This window comes from Natator depressus, chromosome 5 (assembly GCF_965152275.1).
Source record: "Natator depressus isolate rNatDep1 chromosome 5, rNatDep2.hap1, whole genome shotgun sequence".
NCBI classification, from domain to species: domain Eukaryota; kingdom Metazoa; phylum Chordata; order Testudines; family Cheloniidae; genus Natator; species Natator depressus.
This window is the reverse complement of record NC_134238.1, coordinates 37,964,409-37,991,132: the sequence shown is the minus strand read 5'-3', so window position 1 is coordinate 37,991,132 and position 26,724 is coordinate 37,964,409. Positions and strand designations below refer to the sequence as shown.

General features: G+C 42.7%; 1 protein-coding gene across 1 annotated transcript in view; it reads left to right on the top strand.

Annotated features, from left to right (window-relative positions):
- The first annotated feature begins 12,168 nt into the window (after nt 1–12,168).
- Nucleotides 12,169–26,724, top strand: part of ELOVL7 (ELOVL fatty acid elongase 7) — a 50,337-nt gene continuing 35,781 nt past the window's right edge. Inside the window, exons 1-2 of the mRNA XM_074953961.1 lie at nt 12,169–12,304; nt 15,780–15,890. The gene's annotated coding sequence lies outside the window, so the exon portion shown is untranslated. The remainder of the gene's footprint in view (nt 12,305–15,779; nt 15,891–26,724) is intronic.

Below are 26,724 nucleotides of genomic sequence, written 5' to 3'. Positions count from 1 at the left end.
CCCGTGCTACCTGGGGTCCCGAGGGACAGCTCTGTCCGCCATTAGGGAATTTTTTCCCAAGAACCCCCTGTAACATTTCACGAACCCCAGTTGGGGAACCACTGGACTAGATGATCAGTTATCCCTTCTGACTTCGGAATCTATGAATAAGATTCTTTCAGTCAGCAGCAAGTTCCAGTCCCTGAATAATAATTTATTCTTTCCTTGATTTCTTGCAAGAGAGGAAATCTGTTACCCATATCCAAAGTGTATAGGTACTGGGAAGGAGCCTTAACAGCTAGGGTTGCCACCTGTACAGATTTTCCCCAGATAATCATTTTTTGAGGTAGTTATTTTGAGAAATCTGTAAGGATGCTAAGTACACACTACCAGCTGTCCAGTTTTGCAGGCTCAGGATTATCTCTGATATCCCGGGGGCCTTTTGTACATCTGAGGTGGTAACCCTATTCATGTAATATCCAATCTAAATTTTCATTGCTGCAGATTAAGCCCATTACTGTTTGTCCTGCCTTTAGTGGGCCTGGAGAACAATTGATCACCATTGTCTTTGTAACAGTCCTAATGTATTTGAACACTGTCATTGGGTACCTCCTCAGTCATCTTTTCTCAAGACTAAACTTGCCCATTTTTTTTTAACCTTTCCTCATGGGTCAGGTTTATTAAACCTTATATCATTTTTGTTGCTCTCTGGACTGTCGCCAACTTGTCCACGTCTTTCCTAAAGTGTCCAGTTCTGGGCACCACACAGTACTCCAGCTGAGACCTCACCAGTGATGAGTAGAGAGGGACAATTACCTCCTGTCAGGGCCAGCTCTAGGTTTTTTTGCCGCCCCAAGCAAAAAATTTGCCACCCCAAGCTCAGGTGGGGCTTGGGCTCACAGGTGGCGCTGGAAGCGGAAGGAGTGATGTCACCTTCTCCCAGTGCCTGCAGGGGCTTTACCCCAGCCCGGACGCACAGAGAAGCCCCAATATAAGGGGTGGCACAAGGCAGCGCAGCAGCCAGTGCACAGATGAGGCGGTGCAGCCCCGACTCCTCGGCAGGACTTGCCCTCTCCTCCCCAGATAGTGGCTGGGCCCTGGCAGCTCAGCATCCCAGAGCTGGGGCTTCCCCTTCCCGCTGCGGCCAGGGGCGCGGCACCCTCGCCCCATCTAAGTGGCGAAGCTCTGAGAGTACAACTGCCCCCCCAAAAAAGGGTGGCTGGAATGCTGCCCCTGGAAATGTGCCACCCCAAGCACGTGCTTGCTTTGCTGGTGCCTAGAGCCAGTCCTGCCTCCTGTGTCTTACATACAATACTCCTGTTAATACACCCCAGAATATTAGCTTTTTTTTTTTTTTTTTTTTGGGCAACTACATCATATTGTGTCATAGTCTTGTTGGGTTGTATGCCGCGGCAAGGCCTCCTCCCACTCTCTCAGCCATGTCAGCCCTATCAGGTATGGCAACATGGAAATTACAATATGACAAATATCTCACCTGCTCTCTGAGCCATAGAACTGCATCCCACTGGATAGATCAAGACATCCTGAAGTGCCTTAAGGTTACCGGTTACCAAAGACTTTTGAGTAATTGGGTGGATCTTTTCCAACTCAGTTGGCCCATCTCATAATCTGGTAGGAGGTAGACATGAGCCAAAGACCCAACAGAAAGCTTCAGTCTCCTGGAAGTGGAAGGTTTTTTCCCAAGTAAGACAGCTTCCACATAGTCATTCTGTGACACTTTGTTGGGTGTTGTCATAAATATAAAGGGAAGGGTAAACCCCTTTAAATCCCTCCTGGCCAGAGGAAAAACCCTTTCATCTGTAAAGGGTTAAGAAGCTAAGACAACCTCGCTGACACCTGACCAAAATGACCAATGAGGAGACAAGATACTTTCAAAGCTGGAGGGGGGTGGGGGAGGGGACAAAGGGTTCTCTCTGTCTGTGTTGTCTTTTGCCGGGACCAGAGCAGGAATGCAGGTCAGAACTCCTGTAAAGGGTTAATAAGCAATCTAGTTAGATATGCATTAGATTCTGTTTTGTTTAAATGGCTGATAACATAAGTTGTGCTGAAAGGAATGTATATTCCTGTTTTTGTCTCTTTATGTAACTCAAGGTTTTGCCTAGAGGGATTCGCTGTGTTTTGAATCTGATTACCCTGTAAGGTGTTTACCATCTTGATTTTACAGAGGTGATTCTTTTACTTTTTCTTTAATTAAAATTCTTCTTTTAAGAACCTGATTGCTTTTTCATTGTTCTTAAGATCCAAGGGTTTGGGTCTGTCTTCACCTATGCAAATTGGTGAGGATTTTTTATCAAGCCTTCCCCAGGAAAGGGGGTGTAGGGCTTGGGGGAATTTTGGGGAGAAAGACATTTCCAAGTGGGCTCTTTCCCTGTTATATTTGTTAGACACTTGGTGGTGGCAGCAATAAGGTCCAGGGACAAAAGGTAAAATAGTTTGTACCTTGGGGAAGTTTTAACCTAAGCTGGTAAAAATAAGCTTAGGGGGTTTTTCATGAAGGTCCCCACATCTGTACCCTAGAGTTCAGAGTGGGGAAGGAACCTTGACAGATGTCTTCGGAAGGCTCATGATGCACTGAGCATGGTTGTTATCGTGATGTTATATTAATTGTTACAGTAATGTTATAGGTTATAATTTCATGTATATAGTTATGAGGCTGAAAATATATCCTCATGGCTTAAAGTAGGGGCTCTCAAACTGGGAGTCAGAACCCCTCAGGGGGTCTCAAGATTATTACATAGTGGGGTCATGAGCTGTCAGCCTCCACCCCAAACCTCGTTTGGCCTCCAGCATTTATAATGGTGTTAAATATATAAAGAAGTATTTTTAATTTATTGGGGGGAGTCACACTAAGAGGCTTGCTATGTGAAAGGGGTCACCAGTACAAAAGTTTGAGAACCACTGGCTTAAAGCAAGCCCAGACAAGGACTCTGCAGAAGCAGAGGGGCAATTCACACCTCATTGGGGCGTGGATGGGACAAATCCAGCCGAGCCTTACAGGAACAAAGGGTGCTGGCCTAAGCAGCAACAAAAGAATCTGGTAGACTCTCAAGGAAGTCACCCCCCCCCCACCCCGTTTGGTCAGTTTGGAATTGCGATGAGGTAATGCTCACCTGACTCTGAAAGGGGGTGGGTGAGGGCAAAGCCAAGAGGGAAGAAAGGACATGATAAAAGAGAGAGACATTTGCCATGCTCTCTCTCTCTCTCTTCCACCTACGTCTACAGACACCACCACCAAGTGACTGAAGTGCTGATCAAAGGGGAGAGCCTGGCTGAATAGCGACCAGCCAGCCTGTGGTGAGAAGCATCTAAGTTTGTAAGGACATTGATAGTGTTAAAATCAGCTTAGAATGCTTCTTCTTTTTATTTCATTTGACTAAATCTGACTTACATTTAGATTTTAAGTGATTATAAGTCAATTTTTACAGTTAATAAATTTGTTTGTTTAGTCTATCGGAAGCAATGCGTTTGGTTTGAAGTGTGTCAGAGGCTCCCCTTGCGATAACAAGCCTGGTACATATCCATTTCTTTGTTAAATTGACAAACTCATATAAGCTTGCAGCGTCCAGCGGACATAACTGAGACTGCAAGATGGAGGTTCCTAGGGTTGTGTCTGGGACCGGAGATACTGGCTAGTGTCATTTGCTTGCAAGTAGCTGGGAGCAGCTTACATGCCAGAGGCTGTGCATGAACAGCCCAGGAGTGGGAGTTCTTACAGCAGAGCAGGGTAAGGCTGGCTCCCAAAGTCAAGGATTGGAGTGGCCTAGCAGATCACAGGTCTAGATAACACCAGAGGGGAACATCACACCTTCCCCACCACACCTAGAACTCTTCCTGACGTGCCCTTTAAAGGTGATAGAATGTCTTCATTCCCCAGAACACTAACATCAGTCCCACCAAGAGCTATAGGAGAAAATCAGGCACTCTAGGTCCTCCTTCCGGTCTCTGACTGAACTAATAAAGGACTTCTTCAAGCCATAGAGGTTCTGTGGCCTCTCCGTTACCAACATGGCCTTTCCCTTCTGGACCATCTTTCAGCCCTAACAGTCTGTGTTGGTATCTGGACTCTCATTACCAAAATTTCTATATTGGCTTCTCTCTCTATTATTGTTTCCAACTGAGGGCTATCTTCTACCCCATAGGCCCCCTCTGCACCTGCCCACTTCCTGCCATGCATCTCGCTGTATCATTTCTTTCTTTCTCCATCCTCTTATCTTCCCTCCCACTTCTCACAGGGCCTCTCTGTTCCTCATTAACATCTCTTCTCCCCCACTGCTTCTTTCCTCTGATGATCATCACCTCTTCCAACTTTTTCCAACTCAGTTGCCCCCTCTCATAACCTTCCCACCCAGGTTCTCCTTAACCTCCTCCCCAGCCCTCCAAATATCTAGAGCATTTAGGAAGCATGCAAACCAAGCATGCAAACTAACAACGTGTTTGCAGTTCGTAAACCCTTTGTTATGCTCTGTTACCCCATATTTTCTATTCATTTTCCTTGTATTAGGAATTATCCTTTTTATCACAGTCATCCCCTGCATCTATGATGCCTCAGTGACAGGAAAATATAGATTGTAAACATTTTGGGACAGGAGCCAAGTCTAATGTACCTAGCACATGTTGGATATGGCATTAAAAATCTGAGAAATTCAGCAACATAGTTTCCTTCCAGATTTATCTGCCCTCAATGAGGCTCAGTAGTCATGGGTTCTTTAGGATAAAGAAGTCATGATAAAATTATGTAATTCTCCATGCTCGGATACTATACTAGTGAGGGCTACATCACTACCTGAAGAGAGAGACTCATAGACTTTCAGGGCAGAAGGAACCATCATGATCATCTAGTCTGATTTGCTGCACATCACAGGCCATAGAACCTCACCCACCCACTCCTGTAATAGACCCATAGCCTCTGGCTGAGTTACTGAAGTTCTCAAATAATGCTTTAAAGATTTCAAGTTACAGAGAATCCACCATTTACTCTAGATACTTGTTTCAGAGTGGTAGCTGTGTTAGTCTGTATCGGCAGAAAGAACGAGGAGTACTTGTGGAACCTTAGAGAGTAACAAATTTATCTGAGCATAAGCTTTCATGGGCTAAAGCCCACTTCATCAGATGCATGCAGTGGAAATATAGTAGGAAGATATATAGATATATACACACACACACAGAATGTGAAAAAATGGGGTTTGCCATACCAACTCTTAACGAGACCAATCGATTAAGATATATATCTTCCTATTGTATTTTCCACTGCATGCATCTGATGAAGTGGGCTGTAGCCCACGAAAGCTTATGCTCAAATAAATTTGTTAGTCTCTAACATGCAACAAGGACTCCTCGTTCTTTCTTCTAGATACTTGAACACCACAACAGTGCAGATCATCCCGATATTGCAGCCAGCCAGCATGTTCATGTAGTTAATTGATTTTCTATTTGTATAGGGCACACTATACTCTTGTGTACCCTCAGGGGAAGGTGAGGAGCGTCTAAGAGGAACAGAAATGATTGAAACTGCAGTTGCACAGCATTCCTCTGTGGCTTACTGCTGACTCTGCCTGTTCATGTGTAAAGTGGTGTGATTGCAGGTCCTGCCGAACAGTGCCTGAAACCAGTCAAGGAGTTTGGATGCAGAGGATTGACTGATACTGCTGGCATCTCTAGTGGTCCATCAGAATGCGTTCATATGAATATCATAGACCCTGACAGGTTGTGGCTTGGCTGGCTCACCCACTCGTCTTCTTCAACTCATTGCATATTTGCTAAACCACTTCTTGGATCAGCCTGTACCTCTGAAGCACCACTAACTTTTTCTCATGTCCAGGAAGGGGCTAGTTTTCAAATGTGTCAAAGTGATTTAGGTGCCTACATCCCATTTCCAAAAAGCAATTTAGGTGCCTAGGAAACTAAATTTCTTTGACAGTTAATGGAAATCAGGCCTGGTCTAAACTCAAAAATTAAGTTGGTGTAACTACATTGCTCAGGGGTGTGAAAAATCCACATACCTGGGTGGCAAAATTAGGTGGATCTAAATCACTGCATGGACAGTGCTAGTTGAACAAAAGAAGTCTTCTGTTGACCTAGCTACCACCTCTTGGGGAGGTGGAGTGCATATGCCAATGGGCGATCACTCCCACTGGCATAGGTAGTATCTATACTGAAGAGCTGCAATGGTGCAGCTGCAAGTGCAGACAAGCCCCTAGGTCCTTAATGGCCAGATTTACAATGGTATTTAGGTGCCTAAAGATGCCGATAAGTATCTACTGGGATTTACAAAACTTCCTGAGCAGGTTAGATGCCTAACTTCCATTGAGGTAGGACCTAATCTGCTTAGACCCTTCCGTAAATTCCATTAATGAATAACAAATTATGTACTTTACTCGGTTCCTGCCCATGATTTAAACTTTTGAAAATTTTCCCCCTAAGCTCCTAAATGCCAAAGTTACTTTTGAAAATGGGACTTAGGCACTTTTAAAAAATTTACCTGGAGTTCCTACGGTCTGAACATCTTGTCCTCGGCCTTTCCTCTATCTCTGGTGAACAGTCAGCCTCAGCATTGCTTCTTTCTAAACCTCCTCCCTCTCTCATTCTCCGTGTGATGTTTTGGCAACCACCCAGACAGTAAGTGGTTCTGTCACTTGTTGCCCTGTAACCTTGCAGGCCTTAATGCTGTGCATGGTTCAGTAGTCTGGTTCTGTAGAGTATGGTTCAATGGCCTGACTGCAAGAATAAGGTCTCAGCCTAGGGTGACCAGATGTCCCGATTTTATAGGGACAGTCCCGATTTTGGGGGCTTTTTCTTATATGGGCACCTATTACCTCCTACCCCGTGTCCTGATTTTTCACACTTGCTGTCTGGTCACCCTATCTCAGCCTGGCTCTCATCAGTTTAGTTACACTTTACAAGGTGACACCAAGAGGCCTTTCAGTCCAGAGTCTCCCAAAATATGTCCTCCCTCAGTTCCTAACTATGGGAAACTTGGATCATTCCCCTCTGGTTTGTCACCCCACAGGTGTGAAACCAGCCCCCCAGTTACCAGCTTACTTTGGAACACACACTCCACGCAGTTTGCACACCAGAGAACTGCTTGGGAAGAAAATAAACAAAGTTTATTTAATAGAAAAAAAACACAGATTCAAAGATGAGACAGTAAAGGAAGCAAACGTACTCAAGTTACACAGAAAATAAAGATGCAACCTTTCCAATCTTTACACTTTCAAATTAGATAAAAATATCTTATCTTAAAACAGTTTCCCAGTGTACTACCTGGCTACTGGGCAGGATCTGGCTTTCACAGACAGCCTCCCACCTGGACACTGGCGCTCAAGTTCTGGATGAAAAAACCTCTGTTCCAAGCCTCTTTTTAAATGGTGGTTTTCTTTTCCTCTCACACCATATTGACTAATGGTTATTCAGATTAGTGAAATTCCCTCTTGACTTGATGCTGGGGAGTGGGGAGTGGGGGGTGGGGGGAGGGGTATTTTTTTTCAGCTGTAGGTTATCTCAATGTCTTTCCATTAACTCTAATGGTCCACCATTGTCCTTTCCCTACAATGGATAATTACTTGAAGCCAAGGTTGTGTAAACAACTGGCTTGGAAAATACCCCTCCCTGCTTGATTGCTTCACCACCCTGATGTGGGGTGTAGTTGACTTGGCCCCACAGATTGAGCACAGTTTTCTGTATACACAAATTCATAACCATAGTCTGTATATCTCATAATAAGCATCAAGTTCAGAACATTACAAGCTTTCATAAAAGACCTTACTTGATATATTTTATAGTTCAATAACACTGTATGCAATCAGTTGATTTACCTGCTTATTTTTGGGGTAAACCTTCTGTTCTCCCCTTGTGGTGTCTTGACACTGCTTGTTACACAGCCCCTTGTGAGTTTGAGGCTGGAGTTTTGGTCTCTGGCCAAGACATAAGGTTCACCTCTGCTCCTCTTTTTTTGGATAGGGTGTTGGCTATCTTGTTCTGCAATCCCTCCCCACGTTTAATCTCCATAACCTACTCCTACAAAGTTATGTTGCAGCATAGCAAGGTGGAGTTGGTTCCTTTTGCTCTATGGAGCCATACTATTGGTGAGTGGTCTGTTAACAACCGGAACCACCTATTGAACAGGTAGGGTCTGAGTTGCTTTACAGCCCACGGTATAGCATAACATTCCTTTCTTATTACGGAATAATTCTGTTTCGTGGGAAAGTTTTTTGCTGAGAAATGCCATGGGATGTTTCTTATTATTTTATTCCATCCCCTTCCGATTTAATTACATCTCAAATGACCACCCTAAACCCATAGGTTAAGGGACATCAATGAAGTGAGCTGTAGCTCACGAAAGCTTATGCTCAAATAAATTGGTTAGTCTCTAAGGTGCCACAAGTACTCCTTTTCTTTTTGCGAATACAGACTAACACGGCTGCTACTCTGAAACCTTTCCCTCTCCTTGACATCTACACTTCTCTCAGTGGTTGCTTCCCATTCTTTACTGGGTAGCATGAGATTGTGTTTTTATCACCCAGGGTCTTTCTCATTCCAGGGCAGCTCTGACACTGCACATAACAGCCATGCCTAGTTTCCCTGTTCCCAGTGGTGTTCTGGCTCACAGCACCTTTTAGTTGTACCAGTGTCTTACCACCCCCAGCAGTCTTCCCTACTGCCATCAGAGTTCTGGCCCACAGCATTTCCTAGCTGTACCAGTGACTCCCTGCTCCCAGAAGATTCTGGGTCACAGCACCTTCAGCTGTGCCACAAACATACTCAGCACTTGCCAGAGTAGACACTGATTTCACTCCCTTGATGACTGAGTCTGGCCATGGCAGCCTTGTATCTGAGTCCTCCGGGTTTAACCCTGTTATATTATTGCAGGAAATAACATGTCAAGAAAAATAACTTCCCACATTACCACTGTCAGAATCTCAGAACAAGTTTAGAGTCCATAATGACTCAGGCTACAGTCTGAGCGATGGGGTCCATCTCATCCACATCTGTTTGTCTGCTAGTTCTTGATTAGGAATATCTGTATGTCCTTCCTTCCTGGGTCCATGGGACTGCCTTGACCTCTTCTGTTCAAGCTGCCGGTGTTTATCCTGCTCAGCAAGCTTTTTGTTGATCCAGCTCTGCCCCCCCACTGTGATGTCTGGCCTCCAGCTCCATCCATCCATCTCTCCTCCTCGAGTAGTCTTTTCCTCTCCAGATCACCACCTACCATGTGACATTGGGGAGCTTTGTGCTGTGCAGCTATGGTGCAGATTCCTGATGCCAGTAGCCTGCCCCCAAGCATAAGGTCTCACCCCTAGTTCTCATCAGCCTAGTTACTCCTTGTATGGTGACACCAATAGCTCTTCCAGTCCTGAGTCTCCCCAAATACATCCTCCCTGAGTTCCAAACTACCAGACAAGTGGACCATTCTGCTCTGCTCCATATTCCCTAAAGGCATGACACCAGTCCCTCTGATACCAGCTTACATTGGCATATACTCTCCAGACAGTTTGCACACCAGCGAACTGCTTGGGATGAAAATAAATAAAATGTTTATTTAACAGAAAAACCACAGAGTCAATGATGAAATAGTAAAGGAAGCAAACATATCCAAATTACACAGAAAATAAACATAGATGCAACTTCAGGTTTTATACTTTCAAATTAGATAAAATTCCTTTTTTAAGACAAGTTACATATTGCCTTAAACAGTTTCCCACCACAGTCCTTTCCTGGGTTGGACAATGGATAATTATTTGAAGCAAGTTTCAGAGTAGCAGCCGTGTTAGTCTGTATCCGCAAAAAGAAAAGGAGAACTTGTGGCACCTTAGAGACTAACAAATTTATTTGAGCATAAGCTTTCGTGAGCTACAGCTCACTTCATTGGATGTATTTGCATTCATCTGAAACAAGTTTCTTCTGAACAACTGGCTTCGGAAGTGCCCCTCCCTGCTTGACTGCTCTATTGTGAGGTGTAGTTGAAGTTGACCCACAGATTATGAGCCCAGTTTTCTATATACATAAATTCATAATCATAGTCTGTATGGATATTTCATAGTGAGTATCAAGGTCAGAATATTACAAGCTTTCATAAAAGACATTACTTGATCTATGTTATAGTACAATCAATTGATTTAACTGCTTATTTGTTGGGTTTAAACCTTCTGTTCTCTCCTTGGGGTGGCTGGAGGCTGATTATCAAACCCTATCCACGATTACAACCTTTTCTCTGGTCTAACAAAGTATCAAACCTCTCCTGCCCCCTCTTCCCACTCTTTGCAACTCTACCCTCACATCTTCTTGCTCTTGCAGGTCTCTGTGTTACCTGCTCTTTTCTAAGCTGTAGCAGATGACCTAGCACTCTGTGGAAGGCTAAGTGAGGTTGGTTAGCGGACTCCCCTCGACAATGTATATCATTGTTTGATCTGTGCTGCAGTTTGGATTGTCTCAAAGACCTCAACAGTGGCATTGGTTAAGAAGGGCCAGCTGATGATGTGGCAGGTTGAAGCTGGGCAGGTGAGCAGTAGGGTCTGTGACAAGGAACTGATTGGTGGTTGATGTTAAGCGCCAGTCTTCCTGCCACAAGGACTGCACTGTCATGTCCTGGTGACAGTCTTAACCACAGATTTTTTTCTGCTGCTGCTAATAGCTCATCTTAATTAATTAGCCTCTTACAGTTTGTATGGCAACTTCCACCTTCTCCGTATGTATAATCTATATCTTCTTACTATATGTTCCATTCTATGCATCCGATGAAGTGAGCTTATGCTCTAATAAATTTGCAAAAATAAAAGGAGTACTTGTGGCACCTTAGAGACTAACAAATTTATTTGAGCATAAGCTTTCGTGAGCTACAGCTCACTTCATCGGATGCATCTCACGAAAGCTTATGCTCAAATAAATTTGTTAGTCTCTAAGAAGAAAAAAGAAAAGGAGTACTTGTGGCACCTTAGAGACTAACCAGTTTATTTGAGCATGAGCTTTCGTGAGCTACAGCTCACTTCATATCCGATGAAGTGAGCTGTAGCTCACGAAAGCTCATGCTCAAATAAACTGGTTAGTCTCTAAGGTGCCACAAGTACTCCTTTTCTTTTTTCTTTTTACGAATACAGACTAACACGGCTGTTACTCTGAAATTAGTCTCTAAGGTGCCCCAAGTACTCCTTTTCTTTTTGCGAATACAGACTAACATGGCTGCTACTCTGAAATCTAATAAATTTGTTCGTCTCTAAGGTGCCACAAGTACTCCTGTTCTTTTTGCGGATACAGACTAATTCAGCTGCTACTCTGAATACTGACATAGGATACTCTGGGTGGCAATGGATCAACATTCTCGTCATACCTCCTGTCAGTACCTACCACAGTGCGGGGAAGCTAATGATCCTCCTAGCAAACTGAATTCGGCCAGCTCCTGCTTGGAGCATCCCAGTAGTGCTGCTTTCGTTAATCCTAATGTGCAACCCCACGATTTTCATACCCGTCAATGTTGAGGGGTTCATTGACAGCTAAATGACATTTACTCAGCACTCTTGCTTAACCCCAACTAGAACACAATATTACAACTTGACTACGATGTGCCCCAGGAAGAGACTAGACTGGACCACTGTGCCAGTGCCTGAGGGCCCCATAATGGCAGGAAATGATTAAGTGAGATACACCCAGATAATCCTGGTAAGTGACCTGCACGCTGCAGAGGAAGTTGTAAAAAAAACCCCAAGGTCACTGCCAATCTGAGCTGGGAGAAAATTCCTTCTGACCCAACATCTGGTCAGCAGTTAGACCTTGAGTGTATGAGGGTTGAACCAAACACCTGAGAGAGAGAGAGAGAGAGTGTGCTCCATGCCACGGGCAGGGCTCTGGCTTTCTGGGTCCAATGTCCCACCTCCAACCAGGGCCATCCCCGATGCTTGAGAGGGGACCGGTTCAGGTCCAGCCATCTACCAGTCGTCCCCCCCGGGCTTCTCCTGGGAGCAGGGAAGGGCGCCTAGGGGCGTCTGGAACCAGCCTGGAATCTGCGCTCACACCGGACGGGGCCGCGCCCCAGCTCGCCCCTCTGGACACCTCCCCCAGGGCCCCCTCCCCCCAGCCCGCGAGCGGCGGCTCCCACCTGCCGCAGCCCGCGCGGCTCAGCCGGAGGGGCGGGCGCTGGGCTGGGCTGGCCCAGCAGGGTGCAGCCCAGCGCGGCCGGTCACATGGGCGGGGGGAAGGTGACTCAGGGCTCCCCCTCCCCGCCCACTAGGGAGTGTGTGTGCGGCCGGCGCCGCTGCCACTCGCGCGCTTGCTGGCTGCCGGGGCAGGTGCGGTCCGCGCTCGGGTCTCGGCGCTGGTGAGTGGCCGCGGGGGGGGCTCCGGGCAACTTCCCGCAAACTTTCGGGCCGGGGAGTGAGGTTGGGCCGCCCAGGGCGGGGGAACGTGGCTCCCAGTCACCCGCTGTGCGAGGCGGGTTAGGGGAGAGGCGGGGGAAGGGGGTGGTAGGAATGGGGGGATCGTAGGGGCTGCGGGGGGATGGGAGGGGGAGTTAGGGTTTGCGGGGGGGGGGCAGGTCTAATAGGAGGTGGATTTGGGGAAGAACGCTGCTCGTTTCCCATCCCCTTCCCCCCCCGCCCGGCTTCGGGCGAGGTGAGACCCGCGTCCGGCTCCGGGCAGAGGGGCGATGCGCTGCTGACACTGTGCTCGTTGCCTGGGCCCCGCTCTAACAAATGGTTGCTGACTGATGGGCTCGAAACCGCAGCGGCTCCAGGCAGAAGGCAAGGGACAAAAAGGTGTGTCTAGGCTGACTTACGAAGCCGCGGCAGCATGGCTGCCTGCAGCTAAAATCGCCTGCTCTCGGAGTGCGCGCGTGTTTGCTCATCCGGGAGGGCAGGAGAGGGAGAGACAGGTGCGGCGTGTGTATTTGTTCACGGTTCAGTTTCAGGTCGTAAGCCCTTCGCCCGCTGAGTAATGTATGACTTTCACTGGAAATGAGCAGATAGGGTGACCAGAGGGCAAGTGTGAACAATCGGGGTAGGGGGTAATAGGTGTCTATATAAGAAAAAGCCCCCCAAATCGGGACATTTTCACCCTATGAGCAGAGCTTTTTCCTGAGTGAATCCGTCCCACTCCTGCCCAGTACTGGTCTGAATTCTTCATCTCTCTTTCCATTGCCCCCATGCTCCTACAGTAGCTGTGCGCTCATGAAGCTGGTATAAACTGTGGGTTGGGCTTGCTTAATAATATTCCTAACTCATTCTCTATCCTCCAAACTGCAGTGTGCATTGAGATAATAAGCCCAACTTGCAAAACAAGTCATGCCGAGGATGGGAGAGGGGAATGGAACACTTGTGTTGTGCAAGAGACTACATCAGTGGCTTTATCTGCTGGGAAGTGTGTGGTTGGCTTTGACAAACTCCACACCCCGCCCAAAGAGAGAAACTCAAGGGAGGGACTGTAGATCCAAGACTCCTCAACAGGCTAAAAATGGAGAGAGAGGGAGGGAGGAAGAGGATGGTGGGTATGGTTAAGGTAGAGCACTGAGAGCCTGTACACTTGGATTTGCTGTAGACTTTGTCTGACCTTGTTGGACAAATCACTTAGCTTCTCTGTGCCTTGCTTTCTCCCATACTAACATAGAACTAACTAGCTCAGGGCTTGAAAAATATACTTGACACTTACTAGACTGAGGACTCTACCTATTAGCTAGACCAGACTTCTCTATATGGGGGAGTTAAAATGAATTAACTAAAGGTGTGAAGTTAATTGGCATAAATTAAAGAAGTGAAATGGCCTTAATCCAAGGAAGATTAAGGCTACGTCTACACTTAAAATGTTACAACAGCATATCTGCACCGCTTCTGCATAGACACTACCTACACCAACAGGAGGGGTTCTCCCATTGGAGTAGGTAGCTAGGTTGACAGAATAATGCTTCTGTTGACCAAGCAGTGTCAGCGTTAGGTGTTAGGTCGTCTTAACTATGCTGCTCAGAGCTATGGATTTTTCACATCCCTGAGCTACGTAGTTAAAACTGACTTAATTTTCTAGTGTATACCAGACCTAAGCTACAGCAAACTAATGCCATTTCACTTCTGAATTGGTGCGCACATGGGAGTTTAATGCACATGGGAGTTTAGTTTAACTTTTGATGGCTAACTTTGCACCTTTAGTGTATTTGTATTAACTTTCCTGAGTGTCCCTGTACAGAAAAATCCAGGGTCTAAAACTGAAACCTGTGCCTGCTCTGCTCCTCCAAAGCTGTACCCATTGCAGCAGAAAGGAGTAAAACAATTGTATGCATCTGATGGAGTGAGCTGTAGCTCACGAAAGCTTATGCTCAAATAAATTGGTTAGTCTCTAAGGTGCCACAAGTACACCTTTTCTTTTTGCGAATACAGACTAACACAGCTGTTACTCTGAAACCTGTAATTGTATGTTGTTTCATTGTACCATTGTCAATCAACATTCCTATTAAATGCTTCTTAAATTTTATTAGTACAGTAGGGCAGGTTGAATAGCAGGTAATCCATGGAATGTATTTTAAAAATTCCGTTGGTATTAATCTACTATACTTGCTGACTAGCATTTAACCAGCTATAAAGGTAGCTGCATACCACAAAGTATTAATCAAAGTAGTCAAGTATCAGTAAAAGTAACTAAATAGATTTTTCTCAGCACTATGTGACCAGCTCTACTTAGTACATTTCCCTGATACATTTTTTTCTTCTTACCTCCTTTTCCTTCTTGGCTTCACTCTACTCTTTTTACTACAGTAATCTATTGTATATGCTTTTGTGAGTTGTCATCAGTGTCCTTCCTCTTTTTTTTTTTTTTTCCCCTTTGATCCATTACTATATTTTTTTCATCTCTTATTTTTCTTTTCTTTCAAGCCCTCCTTCTGTGCAGCACTTCTTTTCTCTAACTTACCTAATCAGTCACTTCTGCTCATCCCCATTTGTGCACTCACACATAGGATTTTGAAATTTGCCTAAAAGCCAGAGTGAGTTCAACTCTGTTAGCCATAGATTGATACAAAATGTGCAGGGGGAACAGCGGGAATGGAGTCAGTCCTGATGCCCTTTCCTTGTGTAGGAAGCAGCAGAGTGCTGGGATGCTTACCCTGAACTTTACTTGGGTACTCTAACTTTCATATCAGCCTCCAGAGCTAGTAGGTGCCTGATAAATTTACAGCCCCTCTGTTCAACTCTAGCTGGCTATAAAAAAAAAACAGGAGGACCAAGGTGTCTCATAGGGTTTCCCCCATCCCAGAGCCTGTTAAATGATTTGGAGGTGGGGTTTTTCACTGTCTTACTCCTCCTTCTGACTAGTGCAATGGGAAGGGAGGTTCTGCTACTCTGCCTTTCCCACTCAGCTTTAACACCTGCGCTAGCCTGCTATTGCTGGAAATCCCCCATTCCCCCCCCCCCTTTTTTTTGTTTTGTTTTAAAGCCACAGCAGAGTAGAATTGGTATAAGATTTGTCAGTTTCACTACTGTGGGGATCTGAAAAACAGTGAAAACTGACAACACTGAACAATTTTCACTTTGCTGTAGTTCACAGAAGCTCCGTTATGTCTGTCTGCAAATTCAGGAGGAGACTAATAAGTTTGAATTTGGAAAGTTTTCTTTGCAACCACAAGGATCAGAACCTTAATATTGGTAGAAAGTGTTCTTAAGTATCAAGAATGATTGTTGCTATAAAACAGATCTAAAATATGTCAAAGCCTCATTATTATTTTACATTTAACGTTAATAGTTTTGTATAAATTTTTTTTAAATGAAATCATTTAGTGTAACTTAAAAACTAAGTTATTATGCATTCCCTTATAGCCCTGGAAATCAGAAGGTGACAGACAGCATTGTACTTGTGCATGAGAAGGGGAAAGTGAAACTGACCAGCCAAGGTACTTCTATTGTCCAAACTTGAGTGTGATAAAAAAGGTAAATGCAACATTAAAGGTGAAAAGTAAACTTTACATTTTTAGTATTATTGGATTATTAAAACAAATAAGGTAACTTATTTTGTAAAACTGATGTTTCTTTAGTTAAGTTAATCTTTTGAGCAAGAAAATAGTAGCCAGGAAGGGTAATACAAGACAACTTTATTTTGCATATTCTCTGTCATGCATGCTGTACTCAAAGCGCTTTACAGAACTGAATGATATAATAGTTAAATAACAAAGGGGGAGAAAATTGAGGTAAAATCCAAGAATAATAGAGATTATTTAAGATAATGCAAAATCTGCAGTTTTTCACCCGGGTCATGCCACTAGTCCAGGGGTTCTCAAACTGGGGGTCGGGACCCTTCAGGGGGTCATGAGCTTATTACATGGGGGGTTGTGAGCTGTCAGCCTCCATCCAAAACCCCACTTTGCCTCCAGCATTTCTAATGGTGTTAAATATATAAAAAAGTGTCTTTAATTTATAAGGGGGGTTCACACTCTGAGGCTTGCTATGTGAAAGGGGTCACCAGCACAAAAGTTTGAGAACCACTGGCTTAAAGCAAGCTCAGACAAAGACTAGTCTGTCTGAATGCTGTCTTCTTGTTTGAGCGTTCTTTAGTTTCAGAATATAACTTTACTTGCTGCAGAGGTGGTATTGTTTCACTCAAAACATGTTTAATATAGTAAAAGCTGTTCTGTGTGCACTGCTGGAGTACATCTGGAATGGGATTTTATTGGTTTCATACATTGATGCAACTTTGTTAGCTACATTTTGGCTCCTAATGCAGATGAAGGTCAAATTGGGCTAAGATGCATACACATTTTAAGTGATGTTTTTTATGAAAAACAACCATTATATTTTAAGGCCTGTAACTAGCATAACTTAGTTTTGTTCTGTTCTGAAAAGCAGCGCTGTAAAAATAGCACTGATTATCAATTATCTTGATTTCCATGTAAATGTGCTCAGAATACCAACAGGGGTTGAATTTCAGTGGGATTTGGGTGCCTAACTTTGCCTAGGCTCCTCTGAGGATACCCCCGCACCAAGATATTCATCTAAATGCCACTGAAGCAAACACAAGGTAGGGTCTCTTCATGCACTATTACTCATAATAAAGGTTATCCAGGCCAGATTAATCCCTTGGTTCCAACTTTGCAGCCCTGTAGTTCTCATTATGATAACTGTTCAAACTCAGGTGTCAGTGAACGGAACTTGGTGAATTGTTCTGATGATTCACAAGAAGGAGTGGAATCAAGACTATAGCTCTTAACTGCATTAGCTCTGCATTGCTAACAAAAGGACAAAGCAGTAAAAATGTACCTTTTAATTTAAAAAAAGAAAAACAAAACAACCCTGCCTCCTCTGTGGAAACAGTGCTACCATTACTGTACATTAGTTTAACTTTCCCTCAACCAGCCTTATCTTTAGCTGATGCTGCCCTCTGTCAGGAGTGCTGGAAGCTCCTGAGAAGTGTGTGGGGGGGTGCCCCCCCTCCGGTGCCTGAGCCGTGGCCCCACCACCCTCGTTCTGCCTTTTTTCCCCGGGGCGCTACCCACTGCTCACTCCTCTCTGCCCCACCCCTGTAGCTCATCCTTAAGGCAGGAAAAAATTGATGGGGACATGGCCCTCTAGCCCTCCCCCACCCCGCCCGCATGCTCTGTACTTGAGAGGAGCTCTTTGTAGTGGCTCTATAGGTTTTTACACTCAATTTTGCTATGTCTGCAAATCACTTGACAGTGGTTATGCAGCTGATGTAATCTGGCTGCTACTTTGTCCTCCTCACACCTCTTATGTTTTGTCCCTTTGTTTTACAGGTGTGTATTATTGGGGCAGGGACTATTTTTCTTATGTGTATACGGCACCTAACAAAATGAGACCTTGATCCCTGACTGGGATCTCTAGGCACTACTATAAAATAAATGATTCTGAATACCCAGAGAATAGATGTGTTGAGTGAGGTTATAATTTTGGAAGGTTTATGTATATGCTTAACAAATGCATTGAAGTGAATAGGGCTACTCACAGTTCATAAAATTAAGTATATATGAGAGTCTTTGCAGGACTGGGGTCTGAGAAAATACTACTTTTACATAATTGTTTACTGTATTCTATGAATATCTCCAAGACAAGAACACAGCTACATTGAAGAATTCCCTCCCTGTTACTCTCATCTTCTAACAGAAGAAAGGAGCAAGCAATTCCCATTTCAAAGTCTGAAACACCAAGGATTGATTTGTTATTGACTTGGCAATAACTTGGATTATAAAGTGAAAATCCAAAAATGGCTTAAACTAATGCCGGATTAATTTGATTTAGTATTTTAATGTGCTCTTTTTTTTTATTTGGATATATTCCATGTTGGAACCCTCCATTTGCCTGTGCTCTTAGAATTAATCTTCATGTAAGTGAATTTTTTTTTTTTTTTTTGGTCATGTCACTTGGAGTATGAAAAACTGGAAGTGTTTATAAGTGGCCAGAATTGATGCTTTGTGACTTGTAACTGATAGGAATACAGGTAAAAGATTTTGAAATATACCCTTGGAGCTGGTTTGAAAAATAAGGGATATTTTTTCATGAAACAGTTTGTGGAAAACTTATCCCTAGTTTTTGTTAAAATTTGAAATACGTTTTCAACCATCTCTAATGTGCATTTATACACTTCACACAGCCCTTAATCAGCCATCACCTATGCCACTTGTCCTGTTTTCTTAAACAAGCTTTGCCTATTGGAAAGGTGTTAGCTGAAACATCAAAATACAGGGTTACAGTTAAGACCTGCTAGTTTTTATGCTGTCTGACATATATTTGTTCCATCCTGAGGCTTCTGTGAATAGGTCATTGGTAATCATGTGGGAACACTGATAGTGTATTTTTTCTTTTTAAGGTGAAGATTGAAAATTGTAAATTGTTGAATGCTGAAATATTTTTCAAGTTGAGGTCCTTTTAAAGTGCACTTTACTCTAATCATTGGATGACTCTGCCTTAAGGATTCAGAAGTCTGCATGTTGCTCTCTTCCATGCAAATATTCTGAGGAATGGTATAAAGCTGCTTTAGATTCTCTTGTGGAGCTATTAATGATGGCAAATTCATTGCCAAAGTTACTTTCTGTACCCTGAGTTTTACAATGTTCCTAAGGAATATTGGTTGTTTTTTTTATAGTTAAATTCTACCATTGTGATACCTGGATCCTGTGTGAATTTAATTAACAGATTTTTTTTTTAATTGAGGCCACAAATTGTATTCTCAGCCTGCTTCTGCTGAAATTAATTCCTTAGGTCACTTAAATTGATATTAATGTACCAACAAGATGGAGCTTTTTATTACATATAAAACTAGGTAGTTAAAAAGAAGTCTCCTTAGGTTTAAATCTATTGAACTTTTTTCCTTTTGAGACCTAATAAAACTACTGGTAGGAGAATCTTGGAAATCACTTATTGTATATCTTGGGTGTATTGTAAGTTCACTCCTTTGACATGTTCTTTATCCAGTCTTGAGCACAACTTTTAAATTGTAGTAGTCATTTAAAAATAAACTCTGAAAATTTGAAATGTACAAGTTGTAGGAACTTTCCGTATCTCGCTTCAAAGCCTTGTAGAGAATCATTACAGGCTGGGAGGAAATCCCTCAACCTAACCTCGCACCACTTCTCATGAGCTGTAATTGGACAACAAGCAATTTGAGGAATTCATTTATAAGCTGTGTTTTTAAAAAAACAACAACCAACAAAAAACAAATGCAAACAAAACCCACCACCGCTTTCTAAAATGTGAATAGGAAAATGAGTTTTGCCCCAATTTGCTCTTTGGATTCTTCTCAACTCAACATTATTCCTGTGAGTTCTTCTACTGCATTGTTAAAACTAAGTAGCTCAGGCCCAAATTTTGACCTACCTTTCAAATGATCCAGTGGAAAATTGCCTTTGGATGCATGGGACTCCTGCAATTTGTTGCTCCTCGTTCCTCCTAATGCAGACTTTCTCTGCATCATTAAACTATGTACTTGCATGTCAACAGTAGCTTTCGTTCAAGGACCCAGAGCATTAGACAAATAATGAATTAAAAATTAAAACAATCCTTTGAGATTGGGAAGATATCCATTTTACAAATGGGGAAATTGTGTGATCTTGAGTCCCTTAGCACGTCAGTGGCAGAGGAGGGATAGACCCCCAAGTCTGCTGTAACCACTTAAAACAGCAGTCTTTGTGGGATACATTGTTGAATAACTTTGCAGTTACATTATGTGTGTATAAAGACAAACTTACCTTCCTGAGAATTGAAAGGAAGTTCTGTTTTTCTAGCTGGAGGGAAAAGCTTCAGTCTTCTTTTTGTCTATCCCCTTTGATAGCTGCTGGGAAGCAGTATATGTGGGGAGTTTTTACATCCCATTTCACTGAATTTGCAAGTGAAATATATACTGTAGGACACCAATTATGACATGGGCTCTAGCAATTGTGGGCATTCTCTAAAAGTATCTAGAATCCTGAAGGAGCCGCTGTAAGCTCTTTGTAACAAGCTTTTTTTTCTTAAGTATTTTTGCTACTGTAAAAAGAGGCTCACACTACATTTTACATTTTCCTTGCCCCACCTGTTCCATAGTGATTAGACCAGTGCTTCCTAAACTCAGTGGTAGCAGATGACAGAACAAGGAGTAATGGTCTCAAGTTGCAGTGGGGGAGGTTTAGGTTGGATATTAGGACAAACTTTTTCACTAGGAGGGTGGTGAAAGACTGGAATGTATTACCTAGGGAGGTGGTGGAATCTCCTTCCTTAGAAGTTTTTAAGGTCAGGCTTGCCAAAGCCCTGGCTGGGATGATTTAGTTGGGGATTGGTCCTGCTTTGAGCAGGGGGTTGGACTAAACGACCTCCTGAGGTCCCTTCCAACCCTGATATTCTATGGGGCTGGGAGCATCTCTCTCCCCTCTGTTCCTGCAGGGGCTGTCTTCAGCAGAGAGACTTCCTACAGGGGAAACATTCAGCAGGAAGAAAAGGAGTACTTGTGGCACCTTAGAGACTAACCAATTTATTTGAGCATAAGCTTTCGTGAGCTACAGCTCACTTCATCGGATGCTGTAGCTCACGAAAGCTTATGCTCAAATAAATTGGTTAGTCTCTAAGGTGCCACAAATACTCCTTTTCTTTTTGTGAATACAGACTAACACAGCTGTTACTCTGAAACCTGTCATTCAGCAGGAAGGCTTTCTGGTAAAAGCCCCCTGCTGGAGCGAAAGGATAAGAATGTTCCCAGTGGCAGCAGCAGCTCTGGCAGACATGGTAGGTTCATTATGTGTAGATTTTCGTGTCTTGATACTACTGCAGAAAATACACAGCCACAACATGTCATTTGTGAAGTATGAGGCCAGAGAAACTAAATAGATATTTAGAAACCAAACACCTGGAACGAGAACTGTGATGTTTTTCTTTCAGAAACAAAAAGAGTTAAAAGTGGTAATAAAAGTCATGTCTAAAGAATCAGCTGTTCCTCAGAAAGCCTTAAAAGCATCTTATGTTGTGGTCAAGTAAATTGCAAAAGGCAAACAAACCCTCGCTATTGATGAGATCCTCCTAATTTCAGTGGCAATAGGCGTGTAGAATTATGACTGGGATACGAGCAGTTATGGCACTGAAAACCATTCCTGTGGCAAATAATACCATCCATTGAAGCACTGATGACCTTGCAGAAAATGAGTCGAATGTGCTGAAAGTCAATATTTTGCACTGCAGCTTGATGATTTCACAGATATAACCAACCTGGCTCAGCTTCTGTGTTACATGATATTTGTCAAAGAAGGTACAATAGCTGAAAAACTTTTATTTGGCAAAGCAATATGAGTCCAAACAGCTGGTGAAGAAATATTCAAGATCCTTGATAAATTTGTAGTGGATGAAAGTGGGTATTTGGGGCTACGCACTGTAGGGGTAGTAACCATGACCTGAAAGAACAGTGGGGTTGCAGCGTGAGTGAAGAAAGTGCTAACAGTAATTTGGATACACTGCATGGTTTATTGTTAAGCTTTGGTATCAAAGAAATTGCATCCTGAAGTACATAAGGCCCTTGATGTTAATGTTCTAAAATCTCAGGCAGTGAATACACATTGTTTCAGTGTGCTTCCAGCCAATTCTGAGTCTGGATTTTCAGCAGTGATTTCTGTGAAAACTAAACACAAAAATGGTTTAAACTTGGGGGGAGGGATAGCTCAGTGGTTTGAGCATTAGCCTGCTAAACCCAGGGTTGTGAGTTCAATCCTTGAGGGGGCCATTTAGGGATCTGGGGTGAAAACAGGATTGGTCCTGATTTGAGCAGGGGGTTGGACTAGATGACCTCCTGAAGTCCCTTCCAACCCTGATGTTCTATGAAAACAACTTAAACTCCAGCACTATCAGACTCAACCCAACACAACTATGAATTTTGAAACAGGCCCATTCTTCTCACTAGAATCTTAGACTGTATCTGAATGTGCAAAAAAATCCATGTTTTCAAATTATCATATTAAAACCATGAATTAGTGTAGAATATATGATTATATTAATATTATAATATTAAACTGCATGTAATCGAATAGTCAGAAAAACTCATGTCCCTCTTGAATCTAGTGTCCTGAACTCTTGACTCTAGTAACATGAGACTTTTTTTTTTTAAACAGAATTTGGTTGTAGGGCGCCACCCAAGATTTAAAATATCTGTTGAGGAGTCGCAGTGTTGTAACAAATTTGGGAACAATGGGATTAGACGATACTTAAACCCTTGCCCAGCAGGATCTGTTTCTAGCACATTGGCATTTTTACTGAACATATTTGATTTCAACAATATAGACTTATATTACAATGCTGAATACCAACTTAAGTGTCAGGTTTCAGAGTAACAGCCGTGTTAGTCTGTATTCGCAAAAAGAAAAGGAGTACTTGTGGCACCTTAGAGACTAACCAATTTATTTGAGCATAAGCTTTCGTGAGCTACAGCTCACTTGCATCCGATGAAGTAAGCTGTAGCTCACGAAAGCTTATGCTCAAATAAATTGGTTAGTCTCTAAGGTGCCACAAGTACTCCTTTTCTTTTTGCAACTTAGGTGTGTCTTGGTCCTCTCATCAAGGATGTGTTTTGGAAGTATAACAGTCGTCTGTAATGTTCTGATAACATGGCATATCCATCTCCTGATATACTTTTGTTTGGATAAATTTCTTGAGCTATTTATACTTGTCCATCTTGGGGTATGGGGAAGGGAAATCACAGTGCAGTATATCCTAGGAAATGCAATGTTTCTGTGTGGCCAGATCTACCAGGTTCGTCCTTGTATTATATCAGTGTAAGTTGAGCTGTTTAAACTGTGGAGACATAGACACAGTCCTTTGTGGCATTTAGGTGCTCAGCAAGAGCATAAACATTTAAATTTCAATATTGTGCTCTTGAGGATTGTGTTATGAAATGGAAAATATCACATACCTTTCTCTGATAGACTCATGTCTCAAAACATACCTAACTAAATGTATATATTTTTTTATTACTGCATAGTTTTGTCCTGTTAGTTTAGATAACAGTATTTTTTTTTTAAATCGTTCTTTTAGCAGGGACATTTTAGATGATTAGACCTAGAAAATTTAATGGACACTAACAGTTGTGTACAGCCATGCATGTCTTTTTTTTTTTTTTTTTTCTTTTGTCCACCTACTTTTTGTTGTTCTCTAGGAAGCCCCTCCCTCTCCTAAACACCACCTACTTTGCATTTTGTTTGCAACTAACCACTGCATATTGATGGATAAGATATTGGACCAAGACAGCAGGCATTGTTGTTTACAGTTGAGTTTGTATAGTGAGAACCAGTTTTTAAAAATGTAATATTGTTTTACATTTTACACACTTGAGTCAGGTTGCAGCTTTGCTTAGTGAAGCAAAAGTTTTGCTCCCTTGAGCACATATGGTACCTTATGTAATCCCTGAGTTCGTGGTAGGCTTGACTGTATTCTGATACTGAAAATACGTTCCTCTGCTCCATCTCTCCTGCAAAGACTCATGTGCATGCACAATTCTGTACTTCAACGTTTGTAACTTTAAAACTACTGAACTGATTTTATTCACATTTGAGTGGACTTCAGTACATGAGATCACAAAGCAAGCTAAGCTGGAAGCTTCAAATGGAGTGACCAGAATGTCATTATGATTGGTACATGTGGGCAAAGTGCGCGATCTCTTTTTTTTAACTCCAAGAATTAAGCTACTTCTGTTCAAACTTGCATGGAAAAAGTCATTTGGACCAAAGCCAAAAATGGAAAATTTTGGCCCCAAAAGAATTGTTCAAGGAAGTTATGAGCATTTGGGGAAAATAATGGACAGGGAATGTTTGAATAGAATCAGGAACTCAATCTGAATTTTCTAGATGGGAAATATAACTTAATGTTTACCTCCTGTGACTGTATAACATCAGCCATGAGATTGCATTTGTTTAGTTTTTTTTCCATTGATCCTATTCTAGTTAGTGCGTTCATTAGACATACAGCTCTATGCACCACTTGATCTGTGAGATGTAGTGATAATGCATGTCAAATGTGGCTGGGGGGAAGGTTTAGTCGAAGTAACTGGCTGAGGGCCCATAGACTTCAGGGTGACTAAGATGTACCAGTCATGTCAAGGCAATCTTGATCTGTATTTCAACTTTTGGTGTTCCAGTTCTATGCTCCCTCCATCCTCTGGGTCTTGAGCTTTTCCCTATGCTCCAACGAATTGCAACCAGCATCTTCACAGAACTCTCTTGAGCAGTGGGGTAATGGGTCTTCCGTGATTATGCCTTATTGACATTTCACCTTTCCAAAGATGAGAAGTGAGTTTTGTTCTTTCCGGAAGGTCTAGCAATGACTAACTCTAGTTTAAAATGAACAGGACTCTGCTGAGTTACTTAATATTTTTTTATTAGAAGAAAATAGAGATGAGCATAAACATGCCATAGACTAATATTAATAAATATCACTAGATGGGCTAGAAAGTTTCTAGTGTTGCACTTTCTCAAAATCCTATATAGAACTTGTCTTGATCTCAGCCATCTGTGTCCAGCTACCAGTGTAGCTGCATTGGTGCAATGGCCTAGGCCCCAGTGCAGACAAACTAAGATGTTAATTTGCGCTGCTGCTTAAACCTAGCTTGAAATAAGCATAAACTGAATTGGTGCAAATCATAGCTTATAGCGCATTACTCTGTTTATGTTAGGTTTAGACTGTGGAGCTGCAATGGTTGCTGGCCACCAGTGGTTGTAAGTGGGTCAAATCCACATTGTAGATAAGACCTTAACATAAAGTCACTTATAATCCCTCTCTCACAAGGGTGTTGGCATCTGTCTCTGACTCTGCCTTCTCCATTCCACGAGATAATTCTGTGTTTTATGGCAATTGTATTTTTTTGTTCTCCCTACAGCTGCTACTCATTGAGCTGTAGCTCACGAAAGCTTATGCTCAAATAAATTTGTTAGTCTCTAAGGTGCCACAAGTACTCCTTTTCTTTTTGCGAATACAGACTAACATGGCTGCTACTCTGAATCCTATATCTTGGCAGCTACAGAAGAGTTCTTACACATTATACCACCTTCCCCAAAACCAGTTTGAGGATTTATGGCATGATTTTCACAAGTGCTGAGTACCCAGAGATCCCATTGACATTAGTGAAGTTTGTGGGTACAAGATAGTTTTGAAAATGAAGCTGCTCATCTTTACCACATCATAGGAATCACTGATAAGTAATCTCTGCCCATAGGTGTATCCCAGGTTTGCATATCTCTCACTATGTAAGGAATGCAGCACCCTTGTAGTAACAACTTGACTATCTGTTTCATTCTTCTGCTAAATGATGAGTAAACAGAAACTAAGGATTCCACCAGTTCTCAATAACAAACAGTTCTTGCTGTTGTATTGATTGGATGTGGAACTCAAAGATGGAATTAGTCACCTATTTACCACCACAACACTTAATAATTTTAGGTGGAAGGTTTTTTTAATGGACTTTTGTTCACTTTTATAAGCAACCAATCAAAAATATCCTCTAAAAATGATTAAACATGCACTAAATAAAAGCAATTATGACACATACCTGGAAATCAAAAGTTAAAGGAATATAAATTTTGGAGAAATTCCTTCCTCTTTTGCACGGAGTGTTTCTCTATCTGGATTTTCCCATAGCCTCTGGATAATACCAAATGTGCTTCTTGGATAAGTGGGGGGAGGGGGGAGGAGAAAAGAGAGAGAGCTTGTTAACTGTTGACCCACAATTTAGTTTTAAAATGAATCGGCTTCTGAGGACAGATGTGATTAAACTCCTACAGGAGGAAGAGATGGAGGATAGAAAAGGTCAGTCTCTGATGTTTGCTTCACTGGCTTGTTGTTTGGACAGATCAATCATAAACAGAACCTCTAGTCTCCGAATCACAGCTCAGCTACCCATGTTGGGATGATGTGGAAAGACACTAGACGACCACCTCACAAGTTCTCACATCCGTGCAGTGTTTAGCTGCCATGTTGATCACAGCAGTGGTACAAAGAAGCTGAGTCTGTTCCAAGACTGACCAATTTAGACATTCTTTAAAAGGCAGAAAAGATAGTGGATAAAATAGAATGGGGTTTAATGATATGCTAGAAAGAGGTAACGAGAATTATAAAGCTTACGTGAGTCTTGGTGGTAAGCGTCCCTGGCTTGATCTCTGGTTTTCTCATAGTATGCGTATAGCCAGGATGTATGAAGAAACCCATGAAAGGTGTTGTGGATTGATATCTGCATGTTCATTCCACATGCTTCCCCAAAAGAAGTGCCCAGCAGGGAAATGGTTGACTCAGTGTCCTACCAAAATGTCCAATTAAA